The 14,757-nt window shown below is 33.1% G+C and overlaps 2 protein-coding genes across 6 annotated transcripts in view; one reads left to right on the top strand and one right to left on the bottom strand.

Moving 5' to 3' along the window:
- The window catches only part of LOC126887340 (RNA helicase aquarius), a 200,932-nt gene that overhangs the window by 75,548 nt on the left and 110,627 nt on the right, over positions 1 to 14,757 (top strand). The gene's annotated exons all lie outside the window — the stretch shown is intronic.
- LOC126887342 (G-protein coupled receptor Mth2-like) overlaps positions 1 to 14,757 on the bottom strand; it is an 83,256-nt gene that overhangs the window by 28,311 nt on the left and 40,188 nt on the right. Inside the window, exon 1 of one of the 5 annotated variants that reach the window (XM_050654790.1) lies at positions 8,516 to 8,704. The exons of 3 other annotated variants lie outside the window; for them this stretch is intronic. The gene's annotated coding sequence lies outside the window, so the exon portion shown is untranslated. Of the gene's footprint in view, positions 1 to 8,515; positions 8,706 to 14,757 lie in introns of those variants that run through there. One more of the 5 variants, XM_050654794.1, reaches the window with a different exon arrangement.

Genomic DNA, 14,757 nt, shown 5'->3' on the forward strand with positions numbered 1-14,757 from the left:
TGCCAATTATATCCCACAAATGTTCAATCGGGTTAAGATCTGGAGTACGGGGTGGCCAGTTCAAAGTTCGAAGATTTACCTGTTGTAAATATTCAGTTACAGTTAGTGCAACGTGAGGTCTTGCATTATCGTGCATTAGCCAAAAATTGTTACCAATATAACGAGCCGACAGCATGGTAGCTAAGTACTTCGCTATGTAAGGTCAGTGCTTAAACACACTCATGTCTTCCATGAGGAAGACACGGATGGACCAGATCCATGATATAGATAGGTTAAAGGAGAGACATGAATATAAGAGACATGAAGAACCTGGCTACCAATAGAAGCGCATGGAATAAATGGATAAGAGGCGGAATCCTACATCCGACGCCCCAAAGGGCACTAAGGATTATGGCAAAGAAGAAAAAGAGCATACCTTTCTTTTTATCCTGGCAATAGACTACTTTAAGCCGATAAATAGAACCACTGTCGGTTTTTCATGTCAGTAATCCCCAGCCTCTATTTCTCATAACATACAGAATTGGTCTGCCTTGTTCTTTCCGTTCTGAATCCACATCAATCTGTCTTTTTTTAATATCCTTGATATACAGTGAGGACGTTTGAGTTGGAATAAATTCATTATCTCGAGAATGGGCCAGTTTGGAGAGAAATCCTAAGACAGGTTGATTTTTATTTTTAAATTACGACTTTTTGGCATATATATCATAGTAGTGACGTCATCCATCTGGGCGTGATGACGTACTCGATGATTTTTTTTAAATGAGAATAGGGGTTGTGTGATAGCTCATTTGAAAGGTTATTCAATTCACTATTCACTAATATAAACAATAACCTAATTAACTCATACAGAAGTAAAAACTTCAACTTGTATTCTGGTATAAAATCGTTTATTAACCTAATTATTTATACAGGGTGGCCAAAAAATATTTTTTTACTAAATTAATTGACACAAAAAGAAGAATGTAAGCAATTTATTTAATTCAAAATACATTTTACTGCTGTCAGAAAACAGAAAGAAATGTTTATATGACAAATAAATATAGTAGGAAAAATGAAAGAATACCCATGAACGAACATATAAAACACGCTGTATTTTCATGTCACCGTGTCGCAAAGAAAATTGTCCAGTGCAAGTACATGTACAGTCGGAAAAATGAAAGAATACCCATGAACGATCATATAAAACACGCTGTATTTTCCTGTCACCGTGTCACGAAGAAAATTGCCCAGCGCAAGTACATGTAATAATAATTATTACATGTACTTGCGCTGGCCAATTTTGTGTGTGACACGGTGACAGGAAAATACAGCGTGTTTTATATGTTCGTTCATGGGTATTCTTTCATTTTTCCTACTGTAACAATAATTATTACATGTACTTGCGCTGGCCAATTTTTTGTGTGACACGGTGACATGAAAATACAGCGTGTTTTAATGTTCGTTCATGGGTATTCTTTCATTTTTCCTACTGTATTTATTTGTCATATAAACATTTCTTTCTGTTTTCTGACAGCAGTAAAATGTATTTTGAATTAAATAAATTGCTTACATTCTTCTTTTTGTGTCTATTAATTTAGTAAAAAAATATTTTTTGGCCACCCTGTATAAATAATTAGGTTAATAAACGATTTTATACCAGAATACAAGCTGAAGTTTTTACTTCTGTATGAGTTAATTAGGTTATTGTTTATACTACTGAATAGAGAATTGAATAACCTTTCAAATGAGCTATCACACAACCCCTACTCTCATTTAAAAAAATCATCGAGTACGTCATCACGCCCAGATGGATGACGTCACTAGTATGATATTTATGCCAAAAAGTCGTAATTCAAAAATAAAAATCGTCCTGTCCCAGGATTTCTCTCCAAATTCACCCATTCTCGAGATAATGAATTTATTCCAACTCAAACGTCCTCACTGTATGTTATGGTAGGGGAGCCCAAGCGGGAATTTTTGCAGTTACTCGATCGCGTCAGATTATTACATGGGGAGAAACCTTGTACCCTAAAAATGTACCTCTACCATATATTGGCTCTTAATGCAGGGGAGTTCGTTAAGGGGGAGCCGAAAAAAAAATCTATCCTTAGAAAAACTCGAAATCGTCAGATTAAGATAAGGTAAGTACATACAAAACAGTGTATATTTAAAAAATCTAACGATTTGAGCGGGGCGTAAGGAAATGGGCGAGTTCCAAAGAAAAAAGCGAATATTTCGCGAAATGAATGACAGATCGAAAAACTAAATAATACGTACTCAATATTTTTCAAAAATCTATCAAATGATACCAAACACGACTTCCCACGGAGAGGGGTGGGGGTAAATTTAATATTTTAACTACGAATCCCGCCATATTTCGCGAAATGAACATCAGATCGAAAAACTGAAAATACACTTATTCAATATTTTTGAAAAATCTATCGAACGGCACAAAACACGACCCCCCATGGAGGTGAGTGGGGGGTTACTTTTAAAATCTTAAATGGGAGCCCCCATTTTTTATTGCAGATTTGGATTCCTTACGTAAAAATAAGTAACTTTTATTCGAGACATTTTTTCGAATTATGGATAGATGACGCTATAATCGGAAAAAACGGTTGTTGGAAATGGAAAATTCAATTAAAAAATGGAAAGTCCCCACTTAAATGGAAAACTTTATTTAACTTTTTTTGGTTTTAGGATCTACTCTTCACAACCCAATAGGTCCCCATAACGCTCAAGTGACTGCACATTTAGCATACTTTGCTCCCATACCATTACCAGTATTTGTGTATAACCAACAAAATTGAACCAAAATATAAACAAGTCAGTTGCAAGTAATCATTAGAATATAAACAATAGTCAGACCAAAGTGAATAATAAACTAATAGACTATGCAGTTATAGCTTGTATACTGAGCAAGGAAGTTATCTCTATCATCCACTTTCCAGATAATACCGAAGGATTTTCGGAAAAGAAAATGATCTTCAGAGATTTCATATCAGTTTAATCTAACAGCAATAAAATCTAATATATCATGAAAAAAAAAACAAAAAAATATGGTACCCAATATTGTTCAGAAGCTATTTTTATAACTACTATTTACTATCTTCAATGGGAATTACCCACAATTTCAGTTGAAAATACGTTTATTTTGATGTTTCTATTTCCAAATAGGAAATTAACTTATTTTTAACTGAAGTTGTAGTTAGTAGTTAATATTAATATAGTAAATAAAGAATATGGTGCAAGAAATCAGATGCAAACTAGACGTGGATGGCAAAATAATTATTTAATAATTAAAAGAAATTTTATCCACTTAGGGATACTGGTGCATTCATAGTTCTAGAGACACAGAAGCCAAAATTATAAACAGATAAGTAAAGGTAAACAAATACCGGAATATCTTAAGTATCATCATCATCATCCAGCCCTTTGCGTTCACTGCTGGACATAGGCCTCCCTCATTTTTGTCCATTGTGCTCTATTTTGAGCACTTTGCATCCAATTTCTAAACATTTTCTTGAGATCGTCAGTCCAACGAGTAGGTGGTCTTCCTCTATTTCTTTTGTCTAATTTCGGCTTCCACTCAAGTAATCTCTTCGTCCATCTCCCATCACTGATTCGGGCGACGTGTCCGGCCTAGTTCCATTTCAAGGTGGCAATTCGGGAAATTACATTGGTAACTCCTGTACTTCGTCTTAAGTCTTCATTTCTAACTCGGTCATGAAGCGATATACTCAGCATTGACCTTTCCATTTTCCTCTCAGCTATTTGCAGCATTTTAGAATTTGTAGCTGTCAATGTCAAAGTCTCGGCACCATAAGTCATCACAGGCAACACACATTGATCAAATGCTTTACGTTTTAAAGAAATTGGTATATCGCTTTTAAAGATGTCTTTGAGTTTTCCATAGGCCCATGCTAGGTTTATTCTTCTTCGTAGTTAGCATGTTTGGTTGTCTCTTGTAATCTTTATTTCGTGTCCAAGGTATATGTATTTTTCCACTAGCTCTACTTCGTTGTCTCCAATATTGGTATTTCCGCTAGGTACTAGGTTTGTCATGATTTTTGTTTTGGAGATGTTTATTTTAAGACCTACACTGACACACACTAACTGAAGTTCATGTAGCATTGTACATATCTCCTTAAGGTTGTCAGAGAATAAAACTATGTCGTCTGCGAATTTCAAATTTTTTAATCTTCTACCGTCAATATTCATGCCTCGCTCTTCCCAGTTAAGTTTTTTACAAGCATATTCTAGTACTGCGGTAAACAGTTTAGGCGATAAGGTATCGGCTGTCGGACTCCTCTGCCGATTGGGATATGGTCCGTGTTTTTATGTAGTTTCACCGACATAGTTGCGTTCTTGTATGTATTGTAAATTAACCTTGTGTATCGGTAGTCAATATCTTAAGTATATAATCTGGTATAATAAACATCTACGATCAAACACAATGGCCATAATGTTTAAGGTCTTTTTTACCGATGAAAATAAATTATATATACTGAGACTGATAATAGTTGCCGAAGTCAAGCGCATACTGAACTGAAAATTTAGAGAGCTGCAATTAGACCAGTACCTAATCACATATGATGCTGAAGTAATGTGTCTGACACAAAAAGATGAAGAAAAATATTTCGGAGGATAGCAGGCCCACTAAACTTTGGTAATAATGAATTTAGAATACTGATGAACCACGAAGTAAGAGAACTTTTGAAAGGAGAAGACATCGTCAGACTTATCAAGGCACCGAGACTTAGGTGGATGGAACACGTAGAAAGGAGAAATCCAGAGGCAGTTATCAAGAAAATTACCAAATGGAGACCTGTATCAGGCAGACCACGAGGAAGGCCCAAAACCAGATGGGAGAATTAATAGGACCTTAAGATGATGTGAGTTAGAGAATGAGTAACCATGTTGAAGATGCCAAGTCACACAACCAACTGTAAAATCAAAATGTTACTGTGGACTGATTCCCCTCGATAAATGAATCGGAAGTGCCCAAAGAGGACGGCAATCGCTCCGTTAGTAGTGTAGATGCCATAATGATGATGAAATAAAAAATATGGTGCAAGAAATTAGATGCAAACTAGAAGTGGATGACAAAATAATTCAACAATTAAAAGAAATTTTATCCACTTAGGAATACTGATGCATTGTTCTAGAGTAGAGATAGAGAAGCCAAAATTATACAAGAGATAAGTAAAGGCAACAAAATACCACAATAAGTATAAAATCTGATACAATAAACATCTACGATCAGACATAAAGGCTATAATTTTTAAGACCGTTTTAACGATGAAAATAAATTATATATCGACGGTCTAATTCTAATACCCCGTATCTGCAAAAAAACTGAATTTTAAATTTTCGCGGCAAACGATTAACAAAACAGTTATCCATCTATACACAAAACCCCGATCTAAACAAACATTTTTAGTAATTAACTAGTTTTTATCGGAAATAAGCCACAATTTTACTAAAAAGAATGATTTTATTAACGTTTCGACGTCCAAATCAGATGCCGTTGTCAAAATACAAAAAATATTAATGAATTAAACAAAAATATTATTGCTTAGTAAAAAATCCTAATAATTTATTTAATCTGACTCACTTTATATCGGCAATTTAGACATATATTATACATTTTAAAGTAGAAGACTTTAAAAGGATATTGCCAATATTTATGAGTTGCGTTCCTGTGACGACTTTACTGAAAGATAGTTCATTCGGTTACATGAAATCAACCCCAACTCAAGAATATCCGTCACAAAAAATTATAACATGTGATCTGTCTTTAAAAAGACAACCACATGCAACGGTGACAGTAAAAATCTCGCGTTAGAGATTCCACAGTAAATCACGAGGGAAAACCAGAAAAAAACCTCGTGATACTATCCCGACATCATGAATATTAGGACTTATTTTTGTTTACTCTCAAAACTAATACCAAATTCTGACCTTAATATGTACATATGTTATTTTAAATTATAAATAATATTAATAATACATAGGTATATAAATAATACCAAAATATAAAATATGTACTAACTCGATATATTATTGACTTACTAATCGTGGTAGTTTCTTTCTATTGATTTCCTCTTTTAGTATGGGTAACCACATCCTACTGCATTCTACCGAGGAATTTGCGACACAATTGGTTTCATTTAGCATAATTAGAGTTGCTTCTTTGATTTTTTCTCTTTTTACAGATAGTACAGATAGTACAAAAAATTGGTCATAAATTATACCACACATTCTGGGGTAAAAAATAGTTCGATTGTACCTAACTTACCTTAGTACAAATGTGCTTATAAAAAAAGTTACAGCCCTTTGAAGTTACAAAATGAAAATCGATTTTTTTCAATATATCGAAAACTATTACAGATTTTTTATTGAAAATGGACTTGTATCATTCTTATGGCAGGAACATCTTAAATCAAAATTATAGTGAAATTTGTCCACCCCATAAAAAATTTATGGGGATTTTGTTCCCTTAATCCCCCCCAAACTTTTGTGTACGCTTCAATTAGTTCATTATTGTGGTACCATTAGTTAAACACAACGTTTCTAAAACTTTTTTGCCTCCTCGTATTTTTTCGATAAGCTAGTTTTTATCGAGATGCGGCTTCTTTTTCAATATATTTACGTAAAAATTTTATGGGGGGTTTGTTCCTTTAAACCCCCACCCCCAAACGTTTGTGTACTTTCCAATTAAACTATTATTGTGGTACCATTAGTTAAACACAGTGTTTTTAAAACTTTTGTCTCTTAGTTTTTTTTATTAGTCACCTTTTATCGAGATGTAGCTTCTTTTTCAAAATATACCTAAAAATGTAAATTATAAATAAATTTTCAGATTATTAACAGGTCCTCTATAAACGTACTTAACCATATACAAATATGTGGTGGATTAGACAAATATTCAAAATATCTCGAGAAACACTGGCTTATCCAAAAAGTACTAAAAGGCAAAAAAGTTTTAAAAACATTGTGTTTAACGATTGGTGCCACAATAATAATTTAATTGGAACGTACACAAAAGTTTGGGGGGTTTAGTGGAACAAAACCTCCATAAAATTTTTATGGGGTGCACAAATTTCACTTTAATTTTTTTTAAGATGTTGCTGCCATAAAAATGCCACATGTACATTTTCAATAAAAATCGAGTTTTCGATATATGAAAAAAAATCGATTTTCATTTTGTAACTTCAAAGGGCTGTAACTTTTTTGTGTGTACTATTGTATATAGGTAAGTGAGGTTCAATCAACCTATTTTTAACCCCAGAATCTGTGGTATAATTTATGACCAATCTTTTCGGGACACCCTGTATATAATATGTATTATTAATATTATTTATAATTTAAAATAACATAATATGTACATACATACGGTCAGAATTTGGTATTAGTTTTGAGAGTAAACAAAAGTAAGACCTAATACTCACGATATCGGGATAGTATCACGAGGTTTTCTTCAGGTTTTCCCTCGTGATTTACTATGGAATATCTAACGCGAGAATTTTACTGTCACCGTTGCACGTGGTTGTCTTTTTAAAGACAGATCACATGTTATAATTTTTTGTGACGGATATTCTTGAGTTGGGGTTGATTTCATGTAATCGAATGAACTATCTTTCAGTAAAGTCGTCCCAGGAACGCAACTCATTAATATTGGCAATATCATTTTAAAGTCTTCTACTTTAAAATGTATAATATATGTCTGAATTGCCGATATAAATGAGTCAGATTAAATAAATTATTAGAAGAATTTCTTACTAAGCAACAATATTTTTATTTAATTCATTAAATTTTTTTGTATTTTGACAATGGCATCCGATTTGGACGTCGAAACGTTAATAAAATCATTTTTTAGTAAAATTGTGGCTTATTTCCCATCAAAACTAGTTAATTACAAAAATGCCACAAGAAAATAGCTTCAGAACAACAAAAAAATTTAGGAACCTCTAATACAGGTCATCTAATAATCTAATACCCCGTAACTGAATATCTCTAATCTCTAAAATTGATAAGAAGTTCCCCGTATCGTAATAATTTATTTGAGTTTGTACTCAGAATATCTCATGGTAGGGCATAGTCTATTCCCGATAAGGGATATTGTTGTAATTTTTAAAGATACGAGGTATTGTAAAAAACAGAAAAAACCTCCTACTGTAAAAAACCTCTTTTGGCAGATACGGGCTATTAGAATAAGACCGTCGATATACTGAGCTGAAGTCGAGCTAGAAATTTAATTATTTAAATTACACATTAAAGGTGTTATTTATTCGGTTTAGTATTACAAAAAAGAGAGAGACAGTTCTTGTGTTCGTTTTTAAATAGTTTTACTAAAATCAGAACTTTTTAAACTAACACTGTAAGAAAACTTCTTCGCGGTCTTAATTAAGAAACATACAAAATATTTTCAACGTCTTATCAAAATGTTCACTAATAATTGATTTAATGGGATACGTCTAAAGAATTAATTTATTCACTGTCATTTATTATTGCGGCAAAAAAATTTACCTACCTTAAATCATCAGTTACAAAACAAATATTAATCAATTCACTGAATATCACTTTATTTCTTTCCTTAGGAAGATAGGAAACTTTGGATAAACTTGAGGATGTGTCTAGTTCCGTACCACAACTTGAACTGTCTCTTCTCAGTCTTCTCTGTTCGCGTTTAAGGGAGACTGAGGCTGACTGAGAATAGAATGTGCAAAAAAGAAAAAAATGCTTTCTGATACTATCGAAAATGCGGTTGCGCAAAACATTGCTATTTTTTAGTTTGCAGCAGAATTTATAGCATAATAATGATTTAGGAATATAAATATTGACCTTTATAAATACGGACAGAGTCACAAAAACAATTATCTCGTAGTAAATTAGACACAGCATCAAATAGAAACAAAATATAGTACAAATAGTATCAATTTTATTTTAGATTTAATTTAATATATGCACAATTTTTTTATTAATATTATTATTGTTATTTAGTTTAGTGTGTCTCGACAACGCAAGTCATTGACACAGGTACAGTAGGTAATTCAACCTTTTTATAGATTAGAGTAATTAACAGACCATAACTAATTTGTGTTAATAAAAATGTATATCTATCTATCTATCTAATCAGCCCTAAACATCCATCCTTGGATATAGACCTCCTCTTCCTTCTTCCATGCCTCCATTTAATTTTAGGAAAATCTTTATATAAGGTCTTTTGTAAACTTTTCTGAATTTTGCAACGGTCAAGTCAGTTTTTTTCTAAAATTTATATTTTCGGAGTTATTTAAAAAAAACATCTAATTTCGCAGTTCATTTGTTTAATAAAAAATGAAGCACCCACTTCTCGAGTAGAACTTTTTGATATGTTGTTTATTATCTATCTAATCAGTCCTAAACATCCATCCTTGGATATAGGCCTCCTCTTCCTTCTTCCATGCCTCTCTATCTTGGGCAATTTGCATCCATTTTGACCCAGTGTGTTTCTTCAGGTCATCTGACCATCGCATCTGTGGCCTTCCCCTTTTTCGTTTGTGGTTCCATGGTCTCCAATGTATTACCATCTTAGTCCATCTTTCATCCTTCTGCCGTAGGGTGTCTCCGGCGAACTTCCATTTAAGCTTTGCTACTTTGTACTTAAAAATGTATATACCATTTTTTATTCAGTTGCAATGCGAAGCCAAAACTGTCTTAATTTTTACTTAAGTTAAAGAGCGCGGCCAGCACTCTTATCGACGATTTCACCTCTTGTTAGAGGCTCTTCAGAGAATGCATAGGTTGCTATCTCTGACCTACGGAATGGGACGTTTCGATGCCGCCGGTTCATCGCCGGCCGTTTCGATGCCGCCGGTTCATCGCCAGTTCATTTCATCATCGTCATATCTCGCATTTCCTAGAATTCCTAATTAATACTAAAAATAACTAATAATTGTAACTGTCGAAAATTCGGAAATATATCAGATAGCGATTAATTGACTGGCGATGAATCGGCCGGCATCGGCATCGAACTGGCGGCATCGAAACGGCGGCGATGAAACGTCCTAGACCCCTGACCTATGCTTAAATTATAAAGTCTATTAGTCCCCGCATTGCAACTGTAGACGTAGATGAGGCAACGAAGCATTAAACCTAGGAATTTTGTGCATTAAGATGAATCGTCATGCAACTTTTTGCATTCGATTCGTGAGAGTGTCAGGCAATTTTGTGAACTAAATTGATCTTCGGCAAAAATTTTTGTGCATGAGAAAATGCATCTTTAAAGTGCATCTCGAAGATATGGAAAATAAAAAATTTAGGACTCAGGAAATATTGACGAAAATGAGTTCAATTTTTATACATGGGGGTTTTGGAGGTCATTGAATACGAATTTCATGACGGCGATGGTCTCCGAGGTACCTGGTGCCGAGGGTGGAACTCGTCGCCTGGGACGACCGAATAATTCGCGGGACGATCGAATAATTCGCGAAATGAAGATTGGATTGAAAAACTGAAAAATACGCGTCCAATATTTTTCAAAAATCTATCGAATGACACTAAACACGACCACCTCACTACACCCCCTGGAGGTGGGGTGGGGGTAACTTTAAAATCTTAAATAGAAACCCCATTTGTTATTACAAATTTGGATTGCTTGCGTAAAAGTAAGCAACTCTTATTCGAGACAGTTTTTAGAATTTTGGATAGATGGCGCTATAATCGGAAAAAACGATTTTTTCGTGATACCATAGGTAAATTATATAAACGGTCTAATATCTCGAGGAATACACTTCCAAATAAAAAACCAAAAAATTCTTCTTTTATATTTTTTAAGAATCTATCCAATAACATAAAACACGACCCTCCACTCCACCCCCTGGAGGTAGAGTGGGTGTAAATTTAAAATCTTAAATTGGAGCCCCCATTTTTTATTGCAGATTTGGATTCCTTAAGTAAAAATAAGTAACTTTTGTTCGAGACATTTTTTCGAATTATCGATAGATGACGCTATAATCGGAAAAACACTATTTATTAGCGCCATCTATTAACAATTCTAAAAAATGTTTCGAATAAATATTACTTATTTTTTCATGAGGAATCCAAATCTGCAATAAAACATGGGGATTCCCATTTAAGATTTTAAAGGTAACCCCCACCCCACATCCAGGGGGTGGAGTGGAGAGTCGTGTTTGATGTTTTTCGATAGGTTCTTGAAACATATTAAATACGTATTTTTTGGTCTTTTGTTTGGAAGTGTATATCTCGAAATATTAGACCGTTTCTATAATTTACCTATGGTACCACGAAAAATCATTTTTTCCGATTATAGCGCCATTTTTCCACAATTCGAAAAAATTTCTCGAATAAAAGTTGCTTATTTTTACGTAAGAAATCAAAATCTGCAATAAAAAATGGGGCTCCCATTTAAGATTACAAATAGGTGTTTCCGTTTAAGATTTTAAAGTTACACCCACCCCACCTCCAGGGGATGGAGTGGGGGGTCGTCTTTAGTGTCATTCGATAGATTTTTGAAAAATATTAAAGGCGTATTTTTCAGTTTTTCGATCCAATCTTCATTTCGCGAATTATTCGATCGTCCCGCGAATTATTTGATCGTCCCAGGCGACGAGTTCCACCCTGGACATCATCGCGGTCATGAAATTTGTGTTCGCTGACCTCCAAAACCCCCAAATATAAAAATTGAACTCATTTCCGTCAATATTTCCTGAGTTCTAAATTTTTCATTTTCCATCTCTTCGAGATGCACTTTGAAAATGCATTTTCTGATGCACAAAATTTTTTGCCGGAGGTCAATTTAGTTCACAAAATTGCCTGACACTCTCTAGAATTGAATGCAAAAAGTTGCATGACGATTCATCTTACTGCACAAAATTCCTAGGTTTTGAGCTTTTTAGTACTTCGTTGCTTCGTCTATAACGTGATGGTAGTAGGTGCCTAGCGGCATCTGCTAAATAAAAGTCAAAGTTTTCAATCTAATAAAATATTTAAAATAATATCAAATTGAAAACTTATTGGACCATTTTACTGGTAACACCTCCACGGCTTCTAAAAATTGCAAGCCAGATGGATGCTGAAGCAAAGAAGACACGAGGGAATTCTAAAATTTGCAATTCACAACCCCGTCCGTTCAGCGCGGTAAATTCCAACGGAAAATGGACCTATCTTACTCAATAGGAGTAATACTAATAGAAAATAAAAATGTATACCATTTTTTTTTCAGTTGCAATGCGAAGCCAAAACTGTCTTAATTTTTACTTAGTTCAGAGAGCGCAACCAGCGTCTAATCGACGATTTCACCTCTTATTAGAGGCTCATCAGATAATGCATAGGTTGCTATCTCTGACTTATGCTTAAATTATCCAGTCTATTAGTCCCGTATTGCAACTAACTTGATGGTAATAGATGCCTAGCGGCATCTGCTAATAGACCAGGGCGCATCTGTAAAAATATTAGTACATTTAGACGTTGAGAGGTGACTCAAATTTTTTTGCAGAAATTGCTTGAAAATAAATCAAATAATAATATTTGAGTTATCCTCCCTCTCAAAAAGGTCCGGAACATTGTTTAAATAATCAAAATGTCAAAAAATTAAGGAAAAATTCGATTTTTTTCTTCGTTTTTTGATTATAACTTTAAAAATATTCATTTCCGAGAAAAGTTGTACTGACATAAAAGTTGCATAATTAAATTTCCTACAATATAGAATTGGTTAAAAATTTAAAAAATAGTCACCCTTGTTGCCAAATAGCAATAATTGTGAAAAAAACATACAAAAACAAGTATTCGTATTTTACGTTTTTCAACCATTTATGCTACACTTAGGACCTTCATATTTCACCCTGAAAAACTTTATGATACAGTAAAACAATACTGTAAATTTCATTAAGATCAGTTCAATAGATTTTGCAAAATAAATTTTGCAATCCAGCTTTCGTAAAAAATATACTGAATATAAGTTACTGAGAACAACACATCTTAAATTAGATTAATTTATTTCAACAATTTCCTATGTGTCATCTCCTATGCTTTGACCTCTGCCCGCATCGTATAACATCTACGAGCTAAGACCATCACATTTGTACAAGAGTCTAGAATAACATTTCATACTTTGCTACAATTAATACGCAACCCCTGGAGCATTGTCTTTCTCCATTCGAACAAAACATCACCCGTTTCACATACGCATCTTCCTTCAGGATCCATTCCAAATTCGAAATCTTACTGTGTTTTAACCTACGTAACATGTCTGTTTACCCTATCACTATCCTAACAAACCAATTAGCATAATTTGGACGTACTAATATGACAACAACTAAGTTGCAACGCAATCCTTGTAACGGCATGTAAGTAGATTAGAACAATATTACTATCTCTTTTATTATTACTACTTTGAATTTGGAAGCATATTTAAGTCAGCTTATGTTTATTTGGTTTTTTAATGGTTAAAAAATTTTAATCTCAACAAATTCACAAACTGTATGCACCCATTTGCACATACATGCCTATGAGCATTTTTACTCATAGGTGTGCCTTTGTATATAACAATATTCTGAAATGTCAACAGTTGCAAACCTTTATTTCTAAAAAATTTTTAAAAAATTTTTTAAAATTTTTTTTAAATTTGGCTTTCTATTAACATCTCTTCAATCAGACACTGTTCTAACACAGGTTTTCTCTTATTGTAGCATTTAACTACTTGTAACGCCGACCTGAAGATGATCTGTATATTGTAGAGATCGAAACCGGTCGTCAAAGTATAATTAAATGATTGTGAGTATGTCTGTGTTTCATTACTATATTTAATATGGACTCACATATGCAACCCATTCAATATTTAAATAATAAAAGTTTATTATTTTTAAACATATGCAATTGTTTAAACAATATTTCACAAACAATAATAAACTTAGTTTGATTTTTGTGGAATTAAAATATTAAAATACAACAAAATATAGAGTAAGAAAATAATATATTAGATAGAGATTGGAAGAAATTTTGGTGGAAATCAACTTGTGTGAATCGAACACCGCTGTCCTGCGCGTAGCACCAAAAATTATTGTTTATTTCAAAAATTTTCTGCCGCCGTTGTAATTAATCGATTTTAATTTTGAAAATTGCAAGTGAAAGGTACTTCTATAAGCAAAAAAAATTTTAACTTGCTATCTGCTTTATTTTCAGTCCTGTAACATTTTGAAAAAATGAATTTTTTTGCGAAAGCTGGATTGCAAAATATATTTTGCAAAATCTATTAAACCGATCTTAAAGAAATTTACAGTATTATTTTACTGTATCATAAAGTTTTTCTGGGTGAAATATGAAGGTCCTAAGTGTAGCATGAATGGTTGAAAAACGTAAAATGCGAATACTTGTTTTTGTATGGTTTTTTCGCAATTATTGCTATTTTGCAACTAGGGTGACTATTTTTTAAAATTTTAACCAATTTTATATTGTAGGAAATTTAAATACGCAACTTTTATGTCAGTACAACTTTTCTCGGAAATGAATACTTTTAAAGTTATAATCAAAAAACGAAGAAAAAAATCTAATTTTTCCTTCAATTTTTGACATTTTGATTATTTAAACAATGTTCCGGACCTTTTTGAGACGGAGGATAACTCAAATATTATTATTTGATTTATTTTCAAGCAATTTCTGCAAAAAAATTTGAGTCACCTCTCAACGTCCATCTCAAAACAGATCCGCCCTGGACTATAAGTAAAAGTCAAAGTTTTCAACCTAATAAAATATTTAACAAAATTTTAAAATAAT

The sequence above is a fragment of the Diabrotica virgifera genome, chromosome 6 (assembly GCF_917563875.1).
Source record: "Diabrotica virgifera virgifera chromosome 6, PGI_DIABVI_V3a".
Lineage (NCBI taxonomy): Eukaryota > Metazoa > Arthropoda > Insecta > Coleoptera > Chrysomelidae > Diabrotica > Diabrotica virgifera.